The following is a 23309-nucleotide window of genomic DNA, read 5'->3' as shown; positions in this document are numbered from 1 at the left end:
TTGTGGGCTGCCCCAGAACACTCTACGCAAAAATGCATTTCGCTGTTTCGATGTACATGTGACTAATACTGATATCTTGTCGCTCTAATATGTATTAATGAAAGAAGCTGTTGTAATGTCCTTCAATGTGAGTGCCTGTTATGCATGATCGATGCCTAGTCATTACTATAAAGCTCTATCAAAGAGAGTTGTTACTGTAACGTACCATTAATGCTGCCTGTTGTTACGTCAGTATCAGTTGTTCTTATTTCAAAACATACTTTATTCAGAAAAAATCTTCTAAAATATATCAATAGATCATTCAAGTTAATATATTCATAGCAGGTAATGTTATTCCATTTGCTTTACATTAATACATCAGTTGTCATCCACTTACAAATTTAAACTAAATAGTTGATGAGGGTTTAACATAAACGTTAACTAACTCGTGTGCAACGGTCAGAGGGCCCCGAGCAGTAGGGCTTCCACGTGCAGGCTTTTGTTTTGAAGAATAACTCTGCACACAAGAATATGAGATTGAAATACAACCCTCTCTGTTGCTATGACTGTCCTGTCAACGTGACGATTGTTGTAATGCTCCGGAGGTGTGTCCTTCAGCACTATGTAGATGCCAGGTGTTGTTGCAATACTCTATGCTGGCCGCTTGTTAAAATACTGCCCCAGAGGAAGTTGTTGTAATGTCCTATCAATGCCAATTGTAGATCTAAAGCCCTTGTGTGTGCCAGTTGTTGTTGTTGTTGTGATGCCCTATGAATGCAAGCTTTCACTGTAATCCCGTAACAAGCTGTTATTACGCTGTATTGATGCTACTAAATGCACGATCAATCAGTAATGCATGATAGTAATGATAGATTCGGTATGTCACCAAAGACTCTTACAAATTTCTACAGCTGCACGGTGGAGAGTGTTTGACTGGTTGTGTCACCGCCTGGTACGGAGGCTGCAATGCACAGGATCACAAGAGGCTGCGGAGGGTTGTAGACTCAGCTGAGGAAGTAAAGGATTAAGAAACTGTGACTGTACATATAACTGATGGAAAAATACCTCACAAGCAAGAGCACGCAAGCTACTGACTCAGGAATAGGTGATAATTACTGTGTCCAGAACCTTGGTGGCAGGCCAGTTATACAAGACAATAGGAGTACTGGGTGTAATAAACAGCGAGTGGGAAGCTTGTCCTAAACAATGAGGGTGATACCTGTCTTTGAATCTCTTGATTGTAAATCAATTATGCTGGACAATAGGTGCGATGTCTGTCTCAGGATCTCTGTGGCCTGACCGAAACTCGTGGCCCCGCATTCATCAAGTGTGCTGTATAAATTACTGTCTGCTCCTTTGTACTGCGAAGACCTCAGGAAGCGACTCTCAACAAGTGCTGACGAGACTTCTCCCTAGCGGTATACTGCTAATAACCGCGTTTTTACTGAATCAACCTGGTGGCACGGTGTTACTTTGCAGTGGACAGAAGTGGGGACTTAAAATCAGGACAACACATCCAGCTCCATCACGGGCACAACCCTCCCCACCATCGAGGAATTCTTCAAGAGGAGATGCCTCAAGAAGGCGGCATCCATCGCTAAGGACCCTCACCATGCGGGACATGCTCTCTTCTTGTTCCTACCATCGGGGAGGAGGTACAGGAACCTGAAGACCCACACTCCATGATTCAGGAACCGCTTCCTCCCCTCCGCCATCAGATTTCTGAATGGCTCATGAACACTACCTCACTATTCCTTATTTCTTGCACTATTTATTCTTGTAAATTTATGTCTTTGCACTGTACCGCTGCCGCAAAACAACAAATTTCACGTCATATGTCAGTGAAAGTAAATCTGATTCTGATAGTTGTGGTTGTAATACACTACCAATGCTAGTTATTGTTACTAGCTTTTGCTTAATGCCTCATTGATGCAAATGTCGTTAAGCTGCTCTGTAGGCACAGTAGTGTAGCAGTTAGCATAACGCTATTACAGCGCCAGCGATCCGGGTTCAATTCCCGCTGCTGTCTGTAAGGAGTTTGCACGTTCTCCCTGTGTCTGCGTGGGTTTCCTCCGGGTGCTCCGGTTTCCTCCCACATTCCAAAGGTGTACGGGTTAGGAAGCTGTGGGCATGCTAGAGTGGCGCCGGAAGCGTGGCCACACTTGCGGGCTGCCCCCAGAACACTCTTCGCAAAAGATGCATTTCACTGTGTGTTTCGATGTACATGTGACTAATAAAGAAATCTTGTCGCTCTAATATGTATTAATGAAAGAAGCTGTTGTAATATCCTTCAATGTGAGTGCCTGTTATGCATGATCAATGCCTAGTCATTACTGTAAAGATCTATCAAAGAGAGTTGTTACTGTAACATACCATTAGTGCTGCCTGTTGTTACGTCAGTATCAGTTGTTGTTATTTCAAAATATCCCTTATTCAGAAAAAATCTTTACTCCATCAAGGCGAGTTGCTGTGGTGCCCTGTCAATGCCAGCTGTTGTTGAAGTGTACTTCCGTGGGGGCTGTTGTTTTAATGCCCCGGGACGTAAATGCTTGTTGGGACAGTACCCTGACAGTGTACGCCATGTTATAATGTCCCATTGCAACAGGCAATCTGCTGGAGGAAATCAGCGGGTCGAGCAGCGTCTGTGGAGGAATTGCCAACGTTCCGGGTCGACACCCTGCATGGGGACTGAGTGAAGAGGGGATACACTCTGTATAAAGAGAAGGGGAGCGGTGGAACAGCTTGTTGTTCCAGCTCCCAGCAACTGCAGTCTCTTGTGTCTCTATAATGTCCCATTGTTGTCTAATGCTCCATCACAGTTAGCCGGGGGTGGGGGGGGGGGTGGTTGGGGGAGGATGGATTTGCTTCTGCTGACTGGGAGCTCTGATGACCTTGGTTACAATGAGCAGGGAGCACCACCAAAGGTAGTCAGCTGCAGAGCCATTTGTGAGAAGGGGGGAGGTACGCGTCTCTGTTGAAACAGAAGCAGCGGGAGGCCAAACATTGCTTCGCGCCAGCAATACAAATCCACAGGAATGTAAGAAGCTGCAGAGAGAAGTGGACTCGGCCCAATACATCACGGGCACATCCCTCCCCACCATCGGGAGTATCTACAGGAGGCGCTGCCTCAAGAAGGCAACGTCCATCATCAAAGATCCCCACCATCTGGGTCATGCCATCTTCTCGCAGATACTATCAGGCAGGAGGTACAGAAGCCTGAAGTCCCACACCACCAGGTTCAGGAACAGCTACTTCCCTTCAACCATTCAGTTCTTGAACCAACCGGCACAACCCTAATCACCACAGTATCGCAACACTATAACTATTTTGCACTACTATGGACTTTGATATTTTTTGTTATAATTGTATTCTTTCTTGTAAAAATTGTGCAAAATTTATGCTTAAGTTATGTCTTTCTGCCTATCTGATGCTGCGTGCCTGTGATGCTGCTGCTGCAAGTAAGTTTTTCATTTTACCTGTGCACACGTGCACTTGTACAGGTGACAATAAACCCGACTTTGAAATGCGGGCAATGTTTCTAGTTACATAAATGATGCCCACAACACCCTAAAAATAAGGTTAATTGGCTGCCAGGCATCATGGCATCTAAACCAGACCCATTCCCTGAACTCGGTTTCTCCCACATTCCCATCTCCATCAACCCTTGTGTTCACATCCCATGATTTACAGCTGAGCCTTGCCTGACTCTTTGTGGTAGGAGACTGACGGGGGAGGGAGAGGGGCTGGTGTCTGTTACCCGTCCCCTGTACACTCGCTGACCTCGAGTTGCTCATTATAGAACATAACAGCACAGTACAGGCCCTTCAGCCCACGGTATTGTGCCAACATTTCATCCTGCTGTAAGATCTATCTAACCCTTCCCTCCCACATAGCCCTCCATTTCTCTGTCATTCATGTGTCTAAGAGTCTCTTAAATGTCCCTAATGTATCTGCCCCCACAACCTCTGCTGGCAGTGCGTTCCACACACCCACCACTCTCTGTGTAAAAAAAAAACTTATCCCTGACATCCACCATATATCTTCGTCCAATCACCTTAAAATTATAAGATTTCTTTATTAGTCACATGTACATCGAAACACACAGTGAAATGCATCTTTGCGTAAAATGTTCTGGGGACAGCCCACAAGTGTCGCCAACATAGCATGCCCCCTCATGTTAGCCATTGTCGGCCTGGGAAAAAGTCTCTGACTGTCCACTCGATCGATGCCTCTTATCATGTTGTACACCTCTATCAAGTCACCTCTCATACTCCTTCGCTCCAAAGAGAAAAGCCCTAGCTCGCTCAACCTATCCTCATAAGACATGCTCTCCAATCCAGGCAGCATCCTGGTAAATCTCCTCTGTACCCTCTCTAACGCTTCCACATCCTTCCTATAATGAGGCAACCAGAACTGAACACAATACTCCAAGTGTGGTCCAACCAGAGTTCTATAAGCTGCAACATCACCTCGCGGCTCTTGAACTCAATACCCCGACTACTGAAGGCCAACACTCCATACGCCTTCTTAACAACACTATCGACCTGCGCAGCAACCTTGAGGGATCTATAAACATAGACCCCAAGATCCCTCTGTTCCTCAGGCTAAGAGTCCTGCCATTAACCTTGTATTCTGCCTTTGAATTCAATCTCCCAAAGTGTGTCACTTCACACTTCTCCACTGAACCAGGTGTTCACAGCCAGGGCATTCACCTGGGATGATTCCCTTAGCTCCTGCCCTGTGCTGATCCCTCCCTCCTTCCTATCGCTGTTCCACTAAGCAGACACCTGATGGGTCCTCCCTCTGCTCTCAGCCTTCATACCAATCAGAGCTGGTTCCCATGTTGCAGTCATCCACCAGTGTACATTCCCCAACCTTTTATGAGTCACTTTGTCCTGTCTTTCAATGTTGAAAAGTGCTGGGAATAAAAGGTTTAAAAATTCTTCAGATTGTCTCCCGACTCCATAAGTTTGAGGAAAAGAGAGTGCCAGAAAGAGACACAAATCTGTACTCTTCCTATCCTTCGCTTTGTCAAAGTAGAGTTTATTGTCATACACACAAGTACATGTGTGCACAGATGCAATAAAAAACTTATTGCAGCAGCATCACAGGCACATAGCATCATACAAGCAGCATTCACAAGAGAAACATAAATTATACACAATTTTTACAATTAGAACAAAAGTCAATTTTAGTACAAAGTCATTGTAGTGTTGCTAAATTATAGAGGTTAGGGTTGTGCAGGTTGGTTCAAGAACGGAATGGTTGAAGGGAAGTAGCTGTTCCTGAACCTGGTAGTGTGGGACTTCAGGCTCCTGTACCTCCTGCGCAATGATAGCTGTGAGAAGATGGCACAGGCCCGGGATGGTGGGGATCTTTGTCACAAATCCAGTCGGGAAATCGGAACACAAAAAAATTCTGCAGATGTTGGAATCTGGAGCAATACACAAAAAGTCAGGCAGCATCCGTGGAGGGAAACAAACAGTTGATGTTTCGGGCCGAGACCCTTCATCAGGACTGGAAAGGAAGAGGGCAGAAGCCAGAATAAGAAGGTGGGGGGAGGGTGAGGAGCACACGCAGGCAGGGGAGAGGTGAGTCCAGGGGACAGGCGAGTCCAGATGAGAGGGGGAGAAGATGCAATAAGCTGAGAGGTGATGGGTAGAAGAGGCAAAGGGATGAAGGAGGAGGAATCCGGTAGGAGAGGGCAGTGGACTGTGGAATAGAGGAGGAGAGGAGAGGGGCAGGTCATCAAGTGTGGGGGGGAAGGGAGCCACAGGAATAAGGGAAGACAAAGGAGTGGGGGTGGGGGGAAGAAAAAGAAGGGGAGGGGTTACTGGAAGTTGGAGAAATCAATGTTGAGGCCGTCAGGTTGGAGACTCCCAAGGTGGAACATGAGGTGTTGTTCCTCCAACCTGCGCCTGGCCTCAGCGTGGCAGTAGAGGAGGCCGTGGACAGACACGTCAGTGTGGGAGTGGGGTGTGGAATTGAAGTGGGTGGGGAGATGGTTTGTTAATCAGAAAGTTGCAACAATGTGGAACTGGGAAAAAAATTCCATTTAAAATTCCATTTAAAGGCAGCAGTGATGCATTTAAATGGAAGCCAAATCAACAGAGAGGAGAGAATGAGCTGCAGTAATATTCTATCAGGGTGAGCTGGGAGGAGGCTGGTGTGAGGCAGGAACACCGGCAGGAGGGGAGGTTGTTCGCAGTGTTGCCCCAGCTGGGCTGAATGGCCTGTCTTTGCATTGTACATTCTCTGTATTAGGAAGACAGTAAGCGCTCGAGAAACAAAAGCATTTCAAACAGAATATCTTTACTTGGCATAGACTCCAGAATATTAAACTCTAGCCCAGTTATAGAGGTTACTAAAAAAACTCATCTTGCCCAATCCCCAAGTTTCATTCCTCAGTAATTAGCGGCTGCAATAACTGCAGAATCCAACACCCTGTGAGGGTCTCTGTGCCTATAGATATATGTTCCCCAGAGGGCATATTTAAACCTTATCCCTAGTGTGAACTCGCTGGTGTCTCACCAGATTGGACGACCGAATGAAACCCTTCCCGCACTCAGAACAGGTGAACGGCTTCTCCCCGGTGTGAACTTGCTGGTGTCTCAGTAGGTAAGAGGAATCGGTGAATCCTTTCCCACACTCGGAGCAGATGAATGGCCTCTCCCCGGTGTGCATTCGCTGATGTGTCACCAGGTGAGACGACTGAGTGAATCCCTTCCCGCACTCGGAGCAGGTGAACGGCTTCTCCCCAGTGTGAACTCGTTGGTGTATCAGCAGGTTGGATAACTGAGTGAATCCCTTCCCACATTCAGAGCAGGTGAACGGTCTCTCCCCGGTGTGGACCCGCTTGTGTTTAAGCAGGTTGGATAACTGAGTGAACCCCTTCCCGCACTCATAGCAGGTAAACGGCTTCTCCCCCGTGTGAACTTGCTGGTGGGTCACCAGGTTAGACGGTTGACTGAATCCCTTCCCGCACTCGGAGCAGGTGAACGGCCTCTCCCCGCTGTGAACTCGCCGGTGTTTCAGCAGGTCAGATGAATGAGTGAACCCCTTCCCGCAGTCGGAGCAGGTGAACGGCCTCTCCCCGGTGTGGACCCGCTGGTGGGTCACAAGGTGGGATGACTGAGTGAAGCCCTTCCCGCACTCGGGGCAGGTAAAGGGTTTCTCTCCAGTGTGAACCAGCTGATGTATCAACAAATGGGAGGACTGAGTGAACCCCTTCCCGCAGTGGGAGCAGGTGAACGGCCTCTCCCCGCTGTGGACCCGCTGGTGTTTTATTAGGTCACTGGATCGCTTGAAGTGTTTCCCGCAGTCGGGGCAGTGAAAGGGGTTCATGGCCGTGGAGACAGGAGGGCTGTCGCAGCTGAACGCCGGGCTGCGGGTTAAATCGACCCCGAGGCTGGAGCGGGGGCCTGGGTCCGAGGAGCGGCCCTCCACCCCGGGGCTGGGGGGAGAATGGGGCCGAGCACCGGAGACACAGCGGGCCGCCGTCCCGGGACGGTCCCGGTCCCCCAGCCTCTCCCCCCGGCCGGGCTCCGCACCCGGACCCCGGGGATCCTCCCGCCGATACCCTGACCCAGGCTGCACTGCGGCACCGAGCAGGCGCCTGCGCAGCGACGCGACCGCGGCGGATAGAGCGGTTTCTGAACCGCGAGGGATTATGGGTGAGGAAGACGGCCATTGATTTCGCGGCGATCAAGGCGCTTCATCGCCAATCCACAGACCGAGTCTGGAAACACGGGCGGACGGCTGGTTTGCCCAGACTCCGTCGAGCTGCTGATATTAGGAAGGCAACGGTCGGAAACGAAGACTGAGACAGGTAATAAGGTACTTTTTGAAGTCTCAGGAATCATGTGAACCACGTGGGCTAGAGTTCATTGCTGCAGTTTGAAGCCAAATTTGATTTTTCTTTGTCAGCCGCTGTCAAGCATATCAGAACAATTTCGACGGGTCAAATTGCATGCTGCCGTGCTTGTGTTCCGCTCTGTTGTTGTTATGAATCAAGTGTGGTTCAAATGGTTTTGACTTGAACCTAGAAGAACTCAGCGAGTCAGGCAGCATCTACAGAGAGAAATAGACGGTTGACGTTTCGAGTTGAGGCCCTTTATCTGGACTGGAAGGGTAGACAGCAGGCTCTAGGTGGATCCAGGTGAGATGGGCTGATGAGGGGAGGTTGGAAATAGCGCCAGAAGCTGGGAGGTGATAGGAGGAGGCGACAAAGGGCTGAAGGTGATGGAATCTGATAGGAGAGGAAGGTGGAGCCTGGAATCGAAGGGGGGAGGACATCGCAAACTGGGCGACTGCTTCCCCGAGCATCTGAGCTCTGTCCGCCGTGGCTGTTTGGAGCTCCCGCTTCCCAGCCATTGTAATTCTTCTCTCCGTTGCTACACCGACGTGTCTGTCCTCGGCGTCCTCTACCGCCAGCACGAGGTTAAACACAAATTAGAAGAACAACACCTCATGTTCTGCCTGCGTTTACAACCCGGCTGCAATAAACACTGAATTCTCCAACTTCTTGTAAATTGCTCCCCTACCGTCTCCTCCTGATCTACCCAATTCTTCCCAAACTCACCCCAGCCCCCGTCACCATGTTTCTCACCCCCCCCCCCCCGCTCACTCCGTCTGCCAATCACTCACACGTTCCCCTCCCCCTCTAATCCCATCTGTCCTCCCTTGATTCCGTGCTCCATCGCCCTCTCCTATCAGAGCCACCAACTTCAGCCCTTCCTCGCTTCCACCTATCACCTCCCAGCGTCTGGTGCTGTTTCCACACCCCCTCACCTGGATCCACCTATCACCTCCCAGCTTCTGGCTCCACCCCTCCAGCTTTCTATATACTGGACGTTTCCCATCCATTTTCCAGTCTAGATGGAAGAGCCTCGGCAGTGAATGTCTACTGTTCTGTTTCCTTCCACAGATGCTGCCCGACCAGCTGAGTTCCTCCAGCATTTTGAGTGTTGCTCCAGATTGCAGCATCTGCAGTCTCTCTTGTGTCTCCGTCTTGATTTGAAGTCAGCCTGAGAGACGTACGTTATTGGCGGTGTTTTTAAAATTGGAAATAGATCATCTTTTTCTTGTGCCATCTTTTGGTCAGTCCCCTGTTCCTCAGTGGAACGGCCGTGGGTTCTGTGACCTTCGTCGAGATCCAGGTTCCTCTCACCTGGCCTCCCACGAGCAATGGAGGGCAGCGCTCACCTGCCCAGGCCGGTTTGAGGGGCCAGTTGGCCAACTCCTGCTTGTGATCCCGTGCACTCTCCCGGTTCCACTCAAAGGCCTGGATAGAGTGGACGTAGAGAGGATGTTTCCAGTAGTGAGAGAGTCTAGGACCAGAGGGCACAGCCTCAACAAAAGAACATCCTCTTTAGAACAGAGAGGAGGAAGACTTTTTTTGGGTCAATCTGTGGAAATTCATTGCCACAGACGGCTGTGGAGGCCAAGTCATTGGGTATATTTAAAGCAGAGGTTGATAGGTTCTTCATTAGTAAGGGTGTCAAAGGTTACGGGGAGAAGGCAGGAGAATGGGGTTGAGAGGGAAAAATAAATCAGCCATGATCGAATAGCCTAATTGTGCTCCTATGTCTTTTTTTTCAATCTTTTTTATTAGTTTTCAAATTAATACAGATTGATATAACATCAGTGTTTGTACATGTAATACAAAGAGACCAGAACAATCATAGCATAGATAATCATAAAGAACAATAAAATATTTTTTAAAAATCTGTAGATCTAATGATCCCTTAGTAAATGAATATAATATAAAAGAAAGGAAAGAAAAAGAATTATTACTTTAAGAAAACCCAAATCAATAAGAAAAATTGTAAACAATATAAAGTAAACAAAAAAAATTTCATAAAAAAACAAACAAAAGAAAGAAAAGAGACTGCACTGAAATTTCTCAGTAGAAACAGAGCAATATTATGTCGTCAAGTCTGTTCCTCCAAGTTGGAAAGTTATTGAAAGGGGATCTACATCATGTGAAAATATTGAATAAATGGACTCCAAACATCTTCAAATTTAAGCGAAGGATCAACAGTACCACTCCTAATTTTTTCCAAGTTTAAACATGATATAGTTTGAGAGAACCATTGAAAAGTAGTAGGGGGTATTGGATCCTTCCATTTAAGCAAAATGGATCATTTGGCCATTAATGTAACAAAAGCAATCATACGGTTAGCAGAAGCAGATAAATGGCCAAACTCTATCCTTGGTAATCCAAAAATTGCAGTGATAGGGTGAGGTTGTAAATCAATCTTCAATACGTTTGAAATAATGTTAAAAATGTCTTCCCAATATTTTTCCAAAAGAGGACAGGACCAAAACATATGTGTCAAAGAAGCCACATTCAATTTACATCTGTCACATATAGGATTTATATGGTTATAAAAATGAGCTAACTTATCTTTGGACATATGGGTCTTGTGGACTACCTTAAACTATCAAAGAGTGTCTGGCACACATTGAAGATGTATTAACTAAACGAAGAATTTTCTTCCATGTCTCTGTAGGTATAGCTGTCTGAAGTTCACTTTCCCATTCATTCTTAATTTTGTCTAATGATTCTAGAGGTATTTTCATAATTAAATCATAAATTATTGCTATCAAGCCCTTATGCTCCTATGTCTTAAGGTCCATTCCGAAATAACAGAACAATTCGAGATACAACTGTAGGATATTCAGTCCATGACTTTCTGGCTGCTCTGTCATTCAGTACAATCTTGGCTGCTGCAGTCACATCTTGCCCCTAGACCAATCAAATTGCTCAGTCACACAGACACCGGGCCCGTGCATTACAGGCGATATAAAAGTGCATCTGGTTGGTGAAAAGGGTTGGAGTTCTCAAACAGGAGCAAAAGAGAGAAAAAGCCAGCCGTGATTGAATGGCGGAGCAGACTTGATGGGCCAAATGGCCTCTCTCTGCTCATATCGTGTGGCTCTTCAAATAAGAACTGAGCACGTTACAAAAAATGTGTGCGCTTATGTACACACTCTATCCGTGTTTAGTGTGCACCCCCAAAGTGATGAAATTTAAATTCCTACTTGTATCCCTGGTTGAGAAGAATTTTTGAAATGACAAGCTAACACGTGGCTGCATAGAAATGCTTGGTTGTTTCATGAACTTGTTACATGTCAATTGTTAGAACATAGAACACTACAGCACAGTACAGGCCCTTCAGCCCACAATGGTGTGCCGACATTTTATCCTGCTCTAAGATCTATCTAACCCTTCCCTCCCACATATCCCTCCATTTCTCTATCATTCATGTGTCTGTCTAAGAGTCTCTTAAATGTCTTTAATGTATCTGCCCCCACAACCTCTGCAGGCAGTGCGTTCCACGCACCCACCACTCTCTGTGTAAAAAGCTTACCCCTGACATCCCCCTTATCTTCCTCCAGTCACCTTAAAATGATGTCCCCTCATGTTAGCCATTGTCACCCTGGGAAAAAGTCTCTGACTGTCCACTCGATCGATGCCTCTTATCATCTTGTGCATCTCTATCAAGTCACCTCTCATCCTCCTTCTCTCCAAAGAGAAAAGCCCCAGCTCACTCAACCTATCCTCATAAGACATGCTCTCCAATCCAGGCAACATCCTGGTAAATCTCCTCTGCACCCTCTCTAAAGCTTCCACATCCTTCCTATAATGAGGCGACCAGAACTGAACACAATACTCCAAGTGTGGTCTAACCAGAGTTCTATAAAGCTGCAACATTACCTTGCAGCTCTTGAACTCAAATTCCCGACTAATGAAGGCCAACACACCATACGCCTTCTTAACAACCCTATCAACCTGCGTGGCAACCTTGAGGGATCTATGGACGTGAACCCCAAGAGCCTTCTGTTCCTCCACAGTGCTCAGAGTCCTGCCATTAACCCAGTATTCTGCTTTCAAATTCGATCTCCCGAAGTGTATCACTTCACACTTATCCGGGTTGAACAACATCTGCCACTTCTCAGCCCAGCTCTGCATTCTATCAATATCCTGTTGTAATCTACAGCAACCTTCTACACTATCCACAACACCACCAACCTTTGTATCATCAGCAAACTTACTAACCCACCCTTCCACATCCTCATCCAAGTCATTTATATAAAAAAAATCACAAAGAGCAGGGGTCCCAGAACAGATCCCTGTGGAACACCACTGGTCACCGACCTCCAGGCCGAATACGCTCCATCTACCACCACCATCTGTCTTCTAAGATGTGGTAACACTGTTTTTGTGCCTTGTTGAAATGTGTACACAGAAAAATGCAACAAGGAACAAGTAAAGCCACGGGACAGATTGGTAACTGTCCCCGAGTTAAGGGGTCCCCGCTGAGAGATCATATTCTGCACTATCATTTTCATCTGCTGCCCATTTGCAGCAGTGATAAAGAACGCAGTGCCTCGTGCCTCTGAGTACAAGAATTTGCCTTCTGCAGTCCTGAGGTTTCCACTTGGGCCACCTCCTTCCCCGATCTTGCCCTTCTGGCCTGGCGTCTCCCTTCACCTGAGCCGTCACCATGGAGAGTGCATTTCAACAATGGAGACGCAAGAAATTCTGCAGATGCTGGAATCTGGAGCAACGCACACAAAATGCTGGAGGAACTCAGCAGGTCAGGCAGCATCCATGGAGGGGAATAAACGGTTGACATTTTGGGCCGGACCCTTCATCAGGACTGGAAAGGAAGAGGGCAGAAGCCAGAATAAGGCGGCGGGGGAGAGGTGATAGGCGAGTCAGGTCAGGAGTTCAGGTGATAGGCGAGTCCAAGTGAGAGGGGGAAGGTAGGGAGGTGGGGTTGGGGGAGATGTAATAAGCTGGGAGGTGATGGGTAGAAGAGGCAAAGGGTTGAAGGAGGAGGAATCCGGTCGGAGAGGGCAGTGGACCATGGATTAAAGGATGGGGGAGGAGAGGAGATGGGCAGGTCATCAAGGTGGGGGAAGGGAGCCACAGGAATAAGGGAAGACAAAGGAGTGGGCGGTGGGGGAAGAAAACAGAGGGGTGGGGTTACCGGAAGTTCGAGAACTCGATGTTGATGCCATCCAGTTGGAAATATGAGGTGTTGCTCCTCCAACCTGCGCCTGGCCTCAGCGTGGCAGTAGAGGAGGTCGTGGACCGACACGTCAGTGTGGGAGTGGGATGTGGAATTGAAGTGGGCGGCCACCGGGAGGTCCTGGCTGTTGTGGCGGACGGAGCGAAGGTGCTCGGCAAAGCAGTCACCCCAATCTGCATCGGGTCTCACCGATGTACAGGAGGCCACATTGGGAGCACCAGATGCAATAAGTGACTCCCTCAGACTCACAGGTAAAGCGTTGCCTCACCTGGAAGGATTGTCTGGGACCCTGAATGGTGGTGAGGGAGGAGGTGTAGGGACAGGTGTAGCACTTGGTGTGGATGCAGGGATAAGTGCCGGGAGGGTTATAGGTGGGGAGGGACGAGTGGACAAGGGAGTCACGGAGAGAGCGGTCCCTACAGAGAGCAGAGAGGGGGTGAGAGGAAGATGTGAGTAGTGGTAGGATCCCGTTGGAGGTGGCGGAAGTTGTGGAGAATGATGTGTTGGATACGGAGGCTCATGTGGTGGGTGAGGACAAGGGGAACCCTCTCCCTGTTATGTTGGCGGGGTGACGGCAGACGTGCGGGAAGTGGAGGAGATGCGGGTGAGGGCAGCATTGATGGTGATGGAAGGGAAACCCCGGTCACTGAAAAACGAGGACATCTCGGATGTCGTGGAATGGAAAACCTCATCATGGGAACAGATGCGGCGGAGGCAGAGGAACTGGGAGAAGGAGTTGCCATTCTATGTGCGTTTTGAACAGAAGGGAAGTGGATTGTCACCATCCACCCTGACAGCCACCAACACAGCTGAACCATCAGTCTTCCGGAGAGTGAACACGAGGAAAGCACCTAGCCCAGATGGTGTCCCTGGCTGTGTGCTGAGACCTTCCGCTGATCAGCTGGCAGAAGTATTTGCGGACATATTCAACCTCTCCCTGCTTCAATCTCAGGTTCCCACCTGTTTTAAAAAGACCACTATCATCCCGGTACCGAAGAAAAACAAGGTAACGTGCCTCAATGACTACCGACCAGTGGCTCTGACATACACCATCATGAAGTGCTTTGAGAGGCTGGTCATGGCACGCATCAACTCGAGCCTCCCAGACAACCTGGACCCATTGCAATTCGCTTATCAGCAAAACAGGTCTACAGCAGACGCCATCTCCCTGGCCCCACACTCAGCTCTGGAGCATCTGGACAGTGAAGACACCTACGTTAGAATATTGTTTATTGACTACAGCTCTGCTTTCAATGCTATAATTCCAAGCAAACGTCGCCAAACTCCGAGACCTGGGACTCAACACCTCCCTCTGTAACTGGATCCTTGACTTTCTGACAAACAGACCTCAATCAGTGAGGATAGGCAGCAATACCTCTGGCACGATTATTCTCAACACTGGTGCCCCACAAGGCTGTGTCCTCAGCCCTCTACTCACGACTGTGTGGCCAGATTCTGCTCTAACCCCATCTACAAGTTTGCAGATGATATCACCGTTGTAGGCCGTATGTCAAACAGCGATGAGTCGGAGTACAGGAAGGAGATAGAGAGCTTAGTGACATGGTGTCATGACAACAACCTTTCCCTCTATGTCAACAAAAGAGCTGGTCATTGACCTCAGGAAAGGGGGCGGTTTACATGCACCTGTCTACATCAATGGTGCTGAGGTCAAGAGGGTTGAGAGCTTCAAGTTCCTGGGAGTGAACATCACCAATAGCCTGTCCTGGTCAAATCATGTAGATGCCACAGCCAAGAAAGCTCACCAGCGTCTCTACTTCCTCAGGAGACTAAAGAAATTTGGTTTGTCCCCTTTGACTCTCACCACCTTTTACCGATGCACCATAGAAAGCATCCTATCTGGATGCATCACGGCTTGGTACGGCAACTGCTCTGCCCAAGACTGCAAGAAGCTGCAGAGAGTTGTGGACACAGCCCAACATGTCACGGACACCAGCCTCCCCTCCTTGGACTCTTGTCTTTACCTCTCGTTGTCTTGGTGAAGCAGCCGGCATAATCAAAGACCCCACCCACCTGGGACATTCACTCTTCTCTCCTCTTCCATCGGGTAGAAGATACAGGTGCCTGAGGGTACATAACACCAGACTTGACAGCTTCTTCCCCACTGTAATAAGACTATTGAATGGTTCCCTTATATAATGAGATGGACTATGACCTCATGATCTACATTGTTGTGACCTTGCACCTTATTGCACTGCACTTTTTCTGTAGCTGTGACACTTTACTCTGTACTGTTACTGTTTTTACCTGTACTACCTCAATGCACTCTGTACTAACTCAATGTAACTGCACTGTGTAATGAATTGACCCGTACGATTGGTTTGTAAGACAAGCTTTTCACCGTACCTCGGTACAAGTGACAATAATAAACCAATACCTTACAAATGACAGGGTGGGAAGAGGTGTAGTCAAGGTCACTGTGGGAGTCAGTGGGTTTGTAGAAGATGTCTGTGGTTAATCTGTCTCCGGAGATGGAGACAGAGAGATCCAGAAAGGGGAGAGAGGTGTCAGAGATGGACCGAGTGAATCTGAGGGCAGAGTGGAGGTTGGAGGTGAAGTTGATGAAATTGATGAGCTCAGCACTGGTGCAGGAAGCAGCACCAATGCAGTCGTCAATGCAGTGGAGAAAGAGTTGGGGGGCGTTACCAATGTAGGCTTGGAACATGGACTGTTCCACGTAGCCAACAAAGAGGCCGGCACAGCTGGGCCCCATGCGAGTGCCCATGGCTACACCTTTAGTTTGGAGAAAGTGGGAGGAGCCGGAAGAGAAGTTGTTGAGGGTGAGAACCAGTCCTGCCAGACGGAGGAGGGTGGCAGTGGAGGGGAACTGGTTGGGTCTGTTATCGAGAAAGAAACGGAGAGCCTTGAGGGGGATGGGAGTGTACGGAGCCTCGACGTCCACTCGCCTATCACCTGAACCCACCTCTCCCCTGCTTGCTTGTGCTTCTTCTCCTCCCTCCCAACTTCTTATTCTGGCTTCTGCCCTCTTCGTCTCCAGTCCTGATGAAGGGTCCCGAAACGTCAACTGTTTGTTTCCCTTCACGGACGCTGCCCGACCTGCTGAGTTCCTCCAGCACTTTTTGTGTATTGCTCCAGATTCCAGCATCTGCAGATTGTGTGCGTGTGTGTGTGTCTCTCTCTCTCTCTCTCTCCTTCCCGATTTACTTGGAGAAGAGGCACTCTCAACACCCGCTGTCACCCGAGCTGCTCCCATTGCGACTGACCATTCAGCTCTATCCAGGGACTGACGGTCGCCTCCTGATGAAATCGCAAGGACACCGGCGCGGTAGTCCGGATTGCGTCACTAAACCCTAGCCCCGCCCTTTTAGAATGCCCCAGGGTCAAGTGAGCACGCTATTGGATGCTGCAACATGGGCAGTGATGTATCAATCTGCCGTGAGATGGTCCGGGGATACCCAGCACACCGGCTGCAAACGGAGCAAGACTTCCTCTGTACTTCGGAACTAACTGATGCGTGTGTGTTTAGGTGTATCTTTGCAGAGTATTGATGATTTGTGTTTTGAAACTGTCTGTCAGCTAATGAGCTGGAGGCAGAGCGTGGACAACAGGCGTCGGGTTTATATTAAAAAAACGCTGGAGGAACTCAGCAGGCCAGGTACAAGGGTCCTGACCCGAAACGTCGACCGTCTGTTTTTCTCCACGGATGCTGCCTGGCCTGCTGAGTTCCTCCAGCGTCTTGCTGGGGGTTTTTTGTTTCGTCTGCATTCCAGCATCTGCAGTCCTTTGTTGCTTCAAGCGTCAGGTTTAATGGGCTGAATCACGCTGGAGCCGGCACGTATCCGGAGCTCGCATCACTCCCCTCCCTCAACACTTTTGACGACCCACGACTCCCAACGGGCTGGCGAGCTTTGCCTCAAAGCGGAGGCTGTGCAGACTGGGGCCACTTGCATGAACATTTAGAAAAAAATCCAAGGGAAATTGATTAATTACAAAACACTTTAAAACACAACTAATTCGTTTAAATTACTTAAATCGTTAATATTAATTAAAATATTTTAAAAAACTAACCACTTATCCTCACTTTGTAATGAAGGTCGACACTCCTATTAAATCGTTGGGGGCTGGTCTGGTGCTGAGATATGAATTGCATCTCGTCCCTCAACTCAGAATGCCTCTGGACTCAAGAGCAGAAAGTACCTGCATGCCACGGGTATTTCCAAAACAGAGCGCTAGATGTTTAAGTATTAAAGGAATCCAATGATATGGGATTAGTGTAGGAAAGTAGCGCTGAGGTGAAAGATTAGTCATGATTTATTGAATGGCGGAACAGGTACCCCTGCCTCTTTTTATATTCTAACGAGCCGTAATTCGATCGTACGCAGGCGCGCAAAGCCAGAACGCGAGTAATGTGTTTTAAAGTGCATTTTTATTAAGTCGGAAAAACACAAGCAACTCAGGCCAACAACTGACATTTGCAACCAGGTAACAAAGGGATAGTAGAAAAAGGCGGCCATTCGGCCCCTCAAGGCTGCGGCACCATCCGATGAGGTTACGAGTGATCTGATCCTTGGCTTCCAATCTCCTGCTTCATTCCAACCACCTCGGCCTTGACTAGAATGGTGGGCCGAAAGGCCTGTTTTCCGTGCGCTGTGACTCCACATTCCCGGCTCTCGTGACAGGGAATTTCCCTGCGGGAAGAAAGTCTTCCTTCTCTCAGTACAAATGTTCACGTTAATCGGCCTCACATTAACACCATTGGTTACAGTCCTGTGGAGCCGTGGTCACCGTATCCAGTGATTCTGTGCATTTTCCGACTTGCGAACAAAATAGGTTTGTGGACATCTGTAACAACGGAACCCGCTCGTAACCCAGGGACGGTCTGTACCAATTTGTTCTGAGACTATGCTTCCTGGTTCAAGAATCCCCACTGGGGAGATATCATAAAAACATCCACCACGTCAAACTCACTCAGAACACCATAGAAAGCATCCTATCTGGATGCATCACGGCTTGCTGCGGCAACTGCTCTGCTCAGGACCGCAAGAAACTGCAGAGAGTTGTGGACACAGCCCAGCGCATCACGGACACAAGCCTCCCCTCCACTGACACTGTCTTTACCTCTCGCTGCCTTGGTGAAGCAGCCAACATAATCAAAGACCCCACCCACCCAGGCCATTCTCTCTTCTCTCGTCTCCAATCAGGCAGAAGATACAGGAGCCTGAGGGCACCTACCACCAGGTTCAAGGACAGCTTCTACCCCACTGTGATAAGACTATTGAACGGTTCCCTTGTAGGATGAGATGGACTCTGACCTCACGATCTACTTTGTGACCTTGTACCTTATTGTCTACCTGCACTGTACTTTCTCTGTAGCTGTGACACTTTACTCTACTGTTATTGTTTTTACCTGTACTACCTCAATGCACTCTGTACTAACTCAATGTAACTGCACTATGTAATGAATTGACCTGTACAATCAGTATGCAAGACAAGTTTTTCATACCTCAGTACAAGTGACAATAATAAACCAATACCAATACATGATTCAGTAAAATTGTTTCTCATTCTTCTAAGATTAGGAACAATCTACTCACTCATTTCAAAGTCAAAGTCGGGTTCATCGTCATCTGCACAAGTCCATGTGTGCACAGGTGCAATGAAAAACTTACTTGCAGCAGCATCACAGGCACATAGCATCAGATAAGCAGCATTCACAAGAAAAACATAAATTAAACATAAATTGTACATAATTTTTACAAGAAAGAACACAATTAGAACCAAAAAAAGTGATCAAAGTGGTCATAGTGTTGCTCAGCTGTAGTGATTAGGGTTGTGCCGGTTGGTTCAAGAACTGAATGGGTGAAGTGAAGTAGCTGTTGTTGAACCTGGTGGTGAGGGACTTCAGGCTTCTGTACCTCCTGCCCGGTGGTAGCTGCGAGAAGATGGCATGGCCCAGATGGTGGGGATCTCTGATGATAAATGTTGCCTTCTTGAGGCAGAGCCTTCTGTAGATACTCCCGATGGTGGGGAGGGATGTGCCCGTGATGTATTGGGCAGAGTCTGCTACTCTCTGCAGCTTCTTACATTCCAGTGGATTCGAATTAACATACCGTACCAGACCATGATGCACTCAGTCAGAAAGTTGCGGGCATGCTATATTGGTGCCAGAAGTGTGGCGACACTTGTGGGCTGCCCCCAGACCACTCTACGCAAAAGATGTATTTCAGTGTGTGTTTCAATGTACATGTGACTAATAAAGATATCTTGTACTTTCAACAGTACATCTGTAGAAGTTTGTCACAGTGTTCGGTGACAAGCCGAACCTTCTTAACTTTCTAAGAAAGTAAAGACACTGGTGTGCCTGCACTCATTTCTCAAAGGACAAACCTTTCATCCCAGGAATCAACCTGATGAACCACCCCTGCACTGACTCCAAAGCAAGTTTATCCTTCTGTAAATAAGATCAAAATTGTACATAATACTTGTTAAAGTCCTGTGTAGTTGTAGGAAGACTTCCCTCCTTTTTCAATGGAGACACTGGAGACTGCAGATGCTGGAATCTGGAGCAACAAACAATCTGCTGGAGGTACTCAGCGGGTCGGGCAGCGTCTGTGGGGTGGGGGGAAGGAACTGTCAACGTTTTGGCTCGAAACCCAGCATCGGGACTGGGAGTGGGGAGCTGAGACAGGGAGCTTAGAGAGGGGAAAGGGAGTGGTGAGGCAGCAGATTGTTTGCCGCTGGAGATGCAGACATTTTTGTCTCTATAAAGTCCCACTGTGGTATTGCATTCAGAAATCTCAATGGTTTGGCATCTGGCTCACTGGGTGCTGGGGTCCGTCACATTCATTGGGGCTCCAGTTCCCCTGCCCCCTTTCACTCACCAGGACCCAGGTCCCTGCACTTCCTTTAAACTCACCCGGTTTTGGTCTGACTTCCCTTGAAATGTGCCTGTCTCTATTTCCCACAGTCCTTTAAAGGCCACAGGTTCACTGGAAAACATATTATTCCACGGTGTAACTTTTTTTAAAAGTGAACTAAAAGTGTTTTGGAGTATTAATAGAACAACATCCGATAACATCCAGAAAACCTAGTTGTCCGGAACCACCAATGTCTCAAGTGTTCCGGATTAACAGAGTTTTATTGAATCCCCTTTGTAAATAGGCCAACGTGTCACTTGTCTTCCTAATTACTTGCTGTACCTGCGCGCTGACTTTCTGAGGCTCTTGGACACACAAGTCTTCCCAAACCCTTTCAGATTCGTAGATCGATACGGCACAGAAACAGGCCCTTCAGCCCAATTCATCCATACCGACCAAGATGCCCATCTCCGCTGGCCCCATTTGCCTGCGTTTGGCCTCTAAACCTACAGCCCATGTCCCTGACCAAATGCCACTTAAATGCTGGTATTGAACCTTTCTCAGTGACTTCCTCCGGCCCCTCGTTCCATACACGCACCACCTCTGTGTGAAGAAGTCGCCCCTCAGGTCCCCATTAAACCTTTCCCCTCTCACAAACCTCTCCTTCTTTGATTCCCTTTCTACCCTTCCTGTGGTTTACTCCAATAAACAGTCTGGGACCTGAAGCACTAAATCTGTTTCCCTCTCCACAGAACGCTGACGGCTTCCAGAACTTTTGCTTCAATTCCCCAATTCCAAGCCTCCCACATTATCATCTAGCCACTCATTTAAGCTGTCTGTATCCTCTCGGAAACCTTTTGTATCCTGTTCACATTTTTTAATCTCTCACGTTGCTTTGTATCGTCAGTAGACTTGTATACAGTACCGTTGATCACCTCATCCAAGTCAGGAGTATGGACTCTGATAAGCTGAGGTTCCGCAACTGTTATGAGAAACGTTCTTTTGGTATCTTAAAGATAAACATATCTGCACACACAGTCTTTGTGCTTTAAAAGGAGGATTTTATTCACAAAGACTGACGCGGGAACAGAATGTGAAGGAACAAATGCACACTCGCACACTCGTGGGGGGAGTCGCAACAGGGGTGAAGTGCTCACACGCTCACTCACTCACACACACACAATGAACTAGTACAAACTATCAGGGAACGAACAAATATGTTGTTTGGACCCCCTGAATCGGGACAAACAACGGCTCTCCGCTACTGGGAATCTACTCAGGAAGCTCCTAGACCCCTGTGGAAGTGCACACTCTCACCTGTGGTCTCAACCCCAGCAGCAATCGGAAAAGAGGACGAGAGCCCACGTGTGCCATCTTTTATAGGGCTGTAGCGGGGTGGAGCCCGCTCAGGTGAAACAAGCCAATGATTCAGGGTCAAGAACAAAGGTGGGTTATGAGCCAGTCCTCAGGTGTGCTCTTTAATGGGTGGGGCGAAGCCGGACCCCTGATTGACAGTGGTGTAGCTTCTGACCTGATAGGCAGTGCTATCATCCAACCATGGGGGTCAGTAGTTTTGTCACTGTCATCTGACCCCTGGCCTTTCATACTACAGCAACTGATCAGGAAACATCCACAAATTACAAAGTCAAGGTCAAATTTATTGTCACCTGCACAAGTCCATGTGCACACAGGTGGAATAAAACACCTACCTGCAGCAGCATCACAGCCACACAGCATCAGAGACACAACATTCACAGGTAAAATACACGTTTGCTTTCTGTCAGCTGTTTGTGTATCCATTCTGTTAATACATTGAATCCCCTTCATCAAGTGCCGTTAATAAAGTCAAATGCAGCAAAACGCCAACAACCGATTGTTCCGATTGTTTAGGGCGGCGCCTGAGACCCGGGTTCAATCCTGACCTCGGGCATTGTCGGTGCAGAGTTTGCGCCGTTCTCCCTGTGGGTTGCTCTGGATTCATCCCGCGTTCCAAAGACGTGCAGCTTAGTAGGTATGCTGGCCATGCTACGTTGTCCCTGGTGTGCAGGGTGAGTGGTAGAGTCTGGGGGGAGTTTGATGAGAATGTGGGGAGATTATAAAATGGGATTAGTGTAAACCAGTGGTTGATGGCCAGTGTAGATGGGCTGAAGGTCCTGACTCCTAGTTGTTCAGCATCTGGCTCACCCGATTCTCTTTCCAGTATTCCTTTTAAAGTCACCAGGGGCCTGTTCCTTCTCAAACCGTTGGGTTCTATTTTTTGTACTCCCTTTAAACTCAAGTGGTTCACTGGAAAACTTAACGTACCACAAAAGTGAGCTGCAAAATGTGTTAGCATTTTAAAAGGAGTAATATCCAAAAGTCTGGAAAATCTGCCTGTCCGTAATCACAACAATCCCAAGGGTGCTGGATTGTCAGAATTTCACTGTTCGTTATGTGTGCTTGGTCAGGGAAGTAGGTTTAAAGGATCATCTTGAAAGAGGAAGGAGATGTTGAGATTAGTCTTGCATCAGTTTCACAGAGTAGTGACGGTTTCACTGTTGTTTCTACCACCATTATCTCTGGTGCAGTAAAAGTATTGCAATGTAATGTTATGTTATTTCAGGTCGAGCATCGCTGTACTGTACATTACAGGTAAATCGCACAGACAATTGGTTTCTTTTCATCTAGATTCCAGCATCTGCAGTCCTGCTTGACTGCAAAGTCTCTTCAAGGATGCCCACTTTGAAGACATTTCCTCTCACTGGAGGAATCGCACCTCATTTTCCATCTTGGAAACTTGCAGCTTAACGATGGACTCTGACCTCGCGATCTACCTTGTTGTAACCTTGCACCTTATTGCACTGCACTTTCTCTGTAGCTGTGACACTTTACTCTGTACTGTTATTCTTTTCACCCTGTACTACATCAATGGATTCTGTACGACCTCAGTGCACTAACCCAATGTAACTGCGCTGTGTAATGAATTGACCTGCACAATTGGTGTGCGAGACAAGTTTTTCATTACACAGGGCATTGAGGTTGTACAGGGTAAAAACAATAACAGAATACAGAATAGAGAAACAAAGGACTGAAATGCTGGAATCTAGAAGAAGAGCGCGATGACGCTGGAGGAACTCAGCAGGCCAGGCTGCATCCGTGGAGAAAAGCAGGCGGTCAACATTTCGGGTCAGGACCCTTCTTCAGGACTGAAGATAGGAAAAGGGGGAGCCCAATATAGAGGAGGGAAAATAGGTAGATGCAGGTAAGAGACAGTGATAGGCAGGTGTGGGGGAGGAGGGGAGAGCAGATCCACCGGGGGATGGGTCAAAGGTAGGAGAGAGAGGGAAAAAGGGGTAGAGAAAAGACAGAGAGGTGAGGAAAGGGAAGAAAGGAAGAGGCGTGGTTGGGGGGTTGTGGGGAAGGAGGTGGGGATGACCTAAAGTGGAATTCAATGTTCATGCTGTTAGGCTGC

The 23309-nt window shown here is 48.0% G+C and overlaps 1 pseudogene; it reads right to left on the bottom strand.

Annotated features, from left to right (window-relative positions):
* LOC127576393 (zinc finger protein 420-like) overlaps positions 1 to 7573 on the bottom strand; it is a 36041-nt pseudogene extending 28468 nt beyond the window's left edge.
* Positions 7574 to 23309: the final 15736 nt, after the last annotated feature.

The sequence above is a fragment of the Pristis pectinata genome, chromosome 12 (assembly GCF_009764475.1).
Source record: "Pristis pectinata isolate sPriPec2 chromosome 12, sPriPec2.1.pri, whole genome shotgun sequence".
In the NCBI taxonomy this organism is placed as follows: domain Eukaryota; kingdom Metazoa; phylum Chordata; class Chondrichthyes; order Rhinopristiformes; family Pristidae; genus Pristis; species Pristis pectinata.
This window is presented reverse-complemented; position numbering and strand designations above follow the sequence as displayed.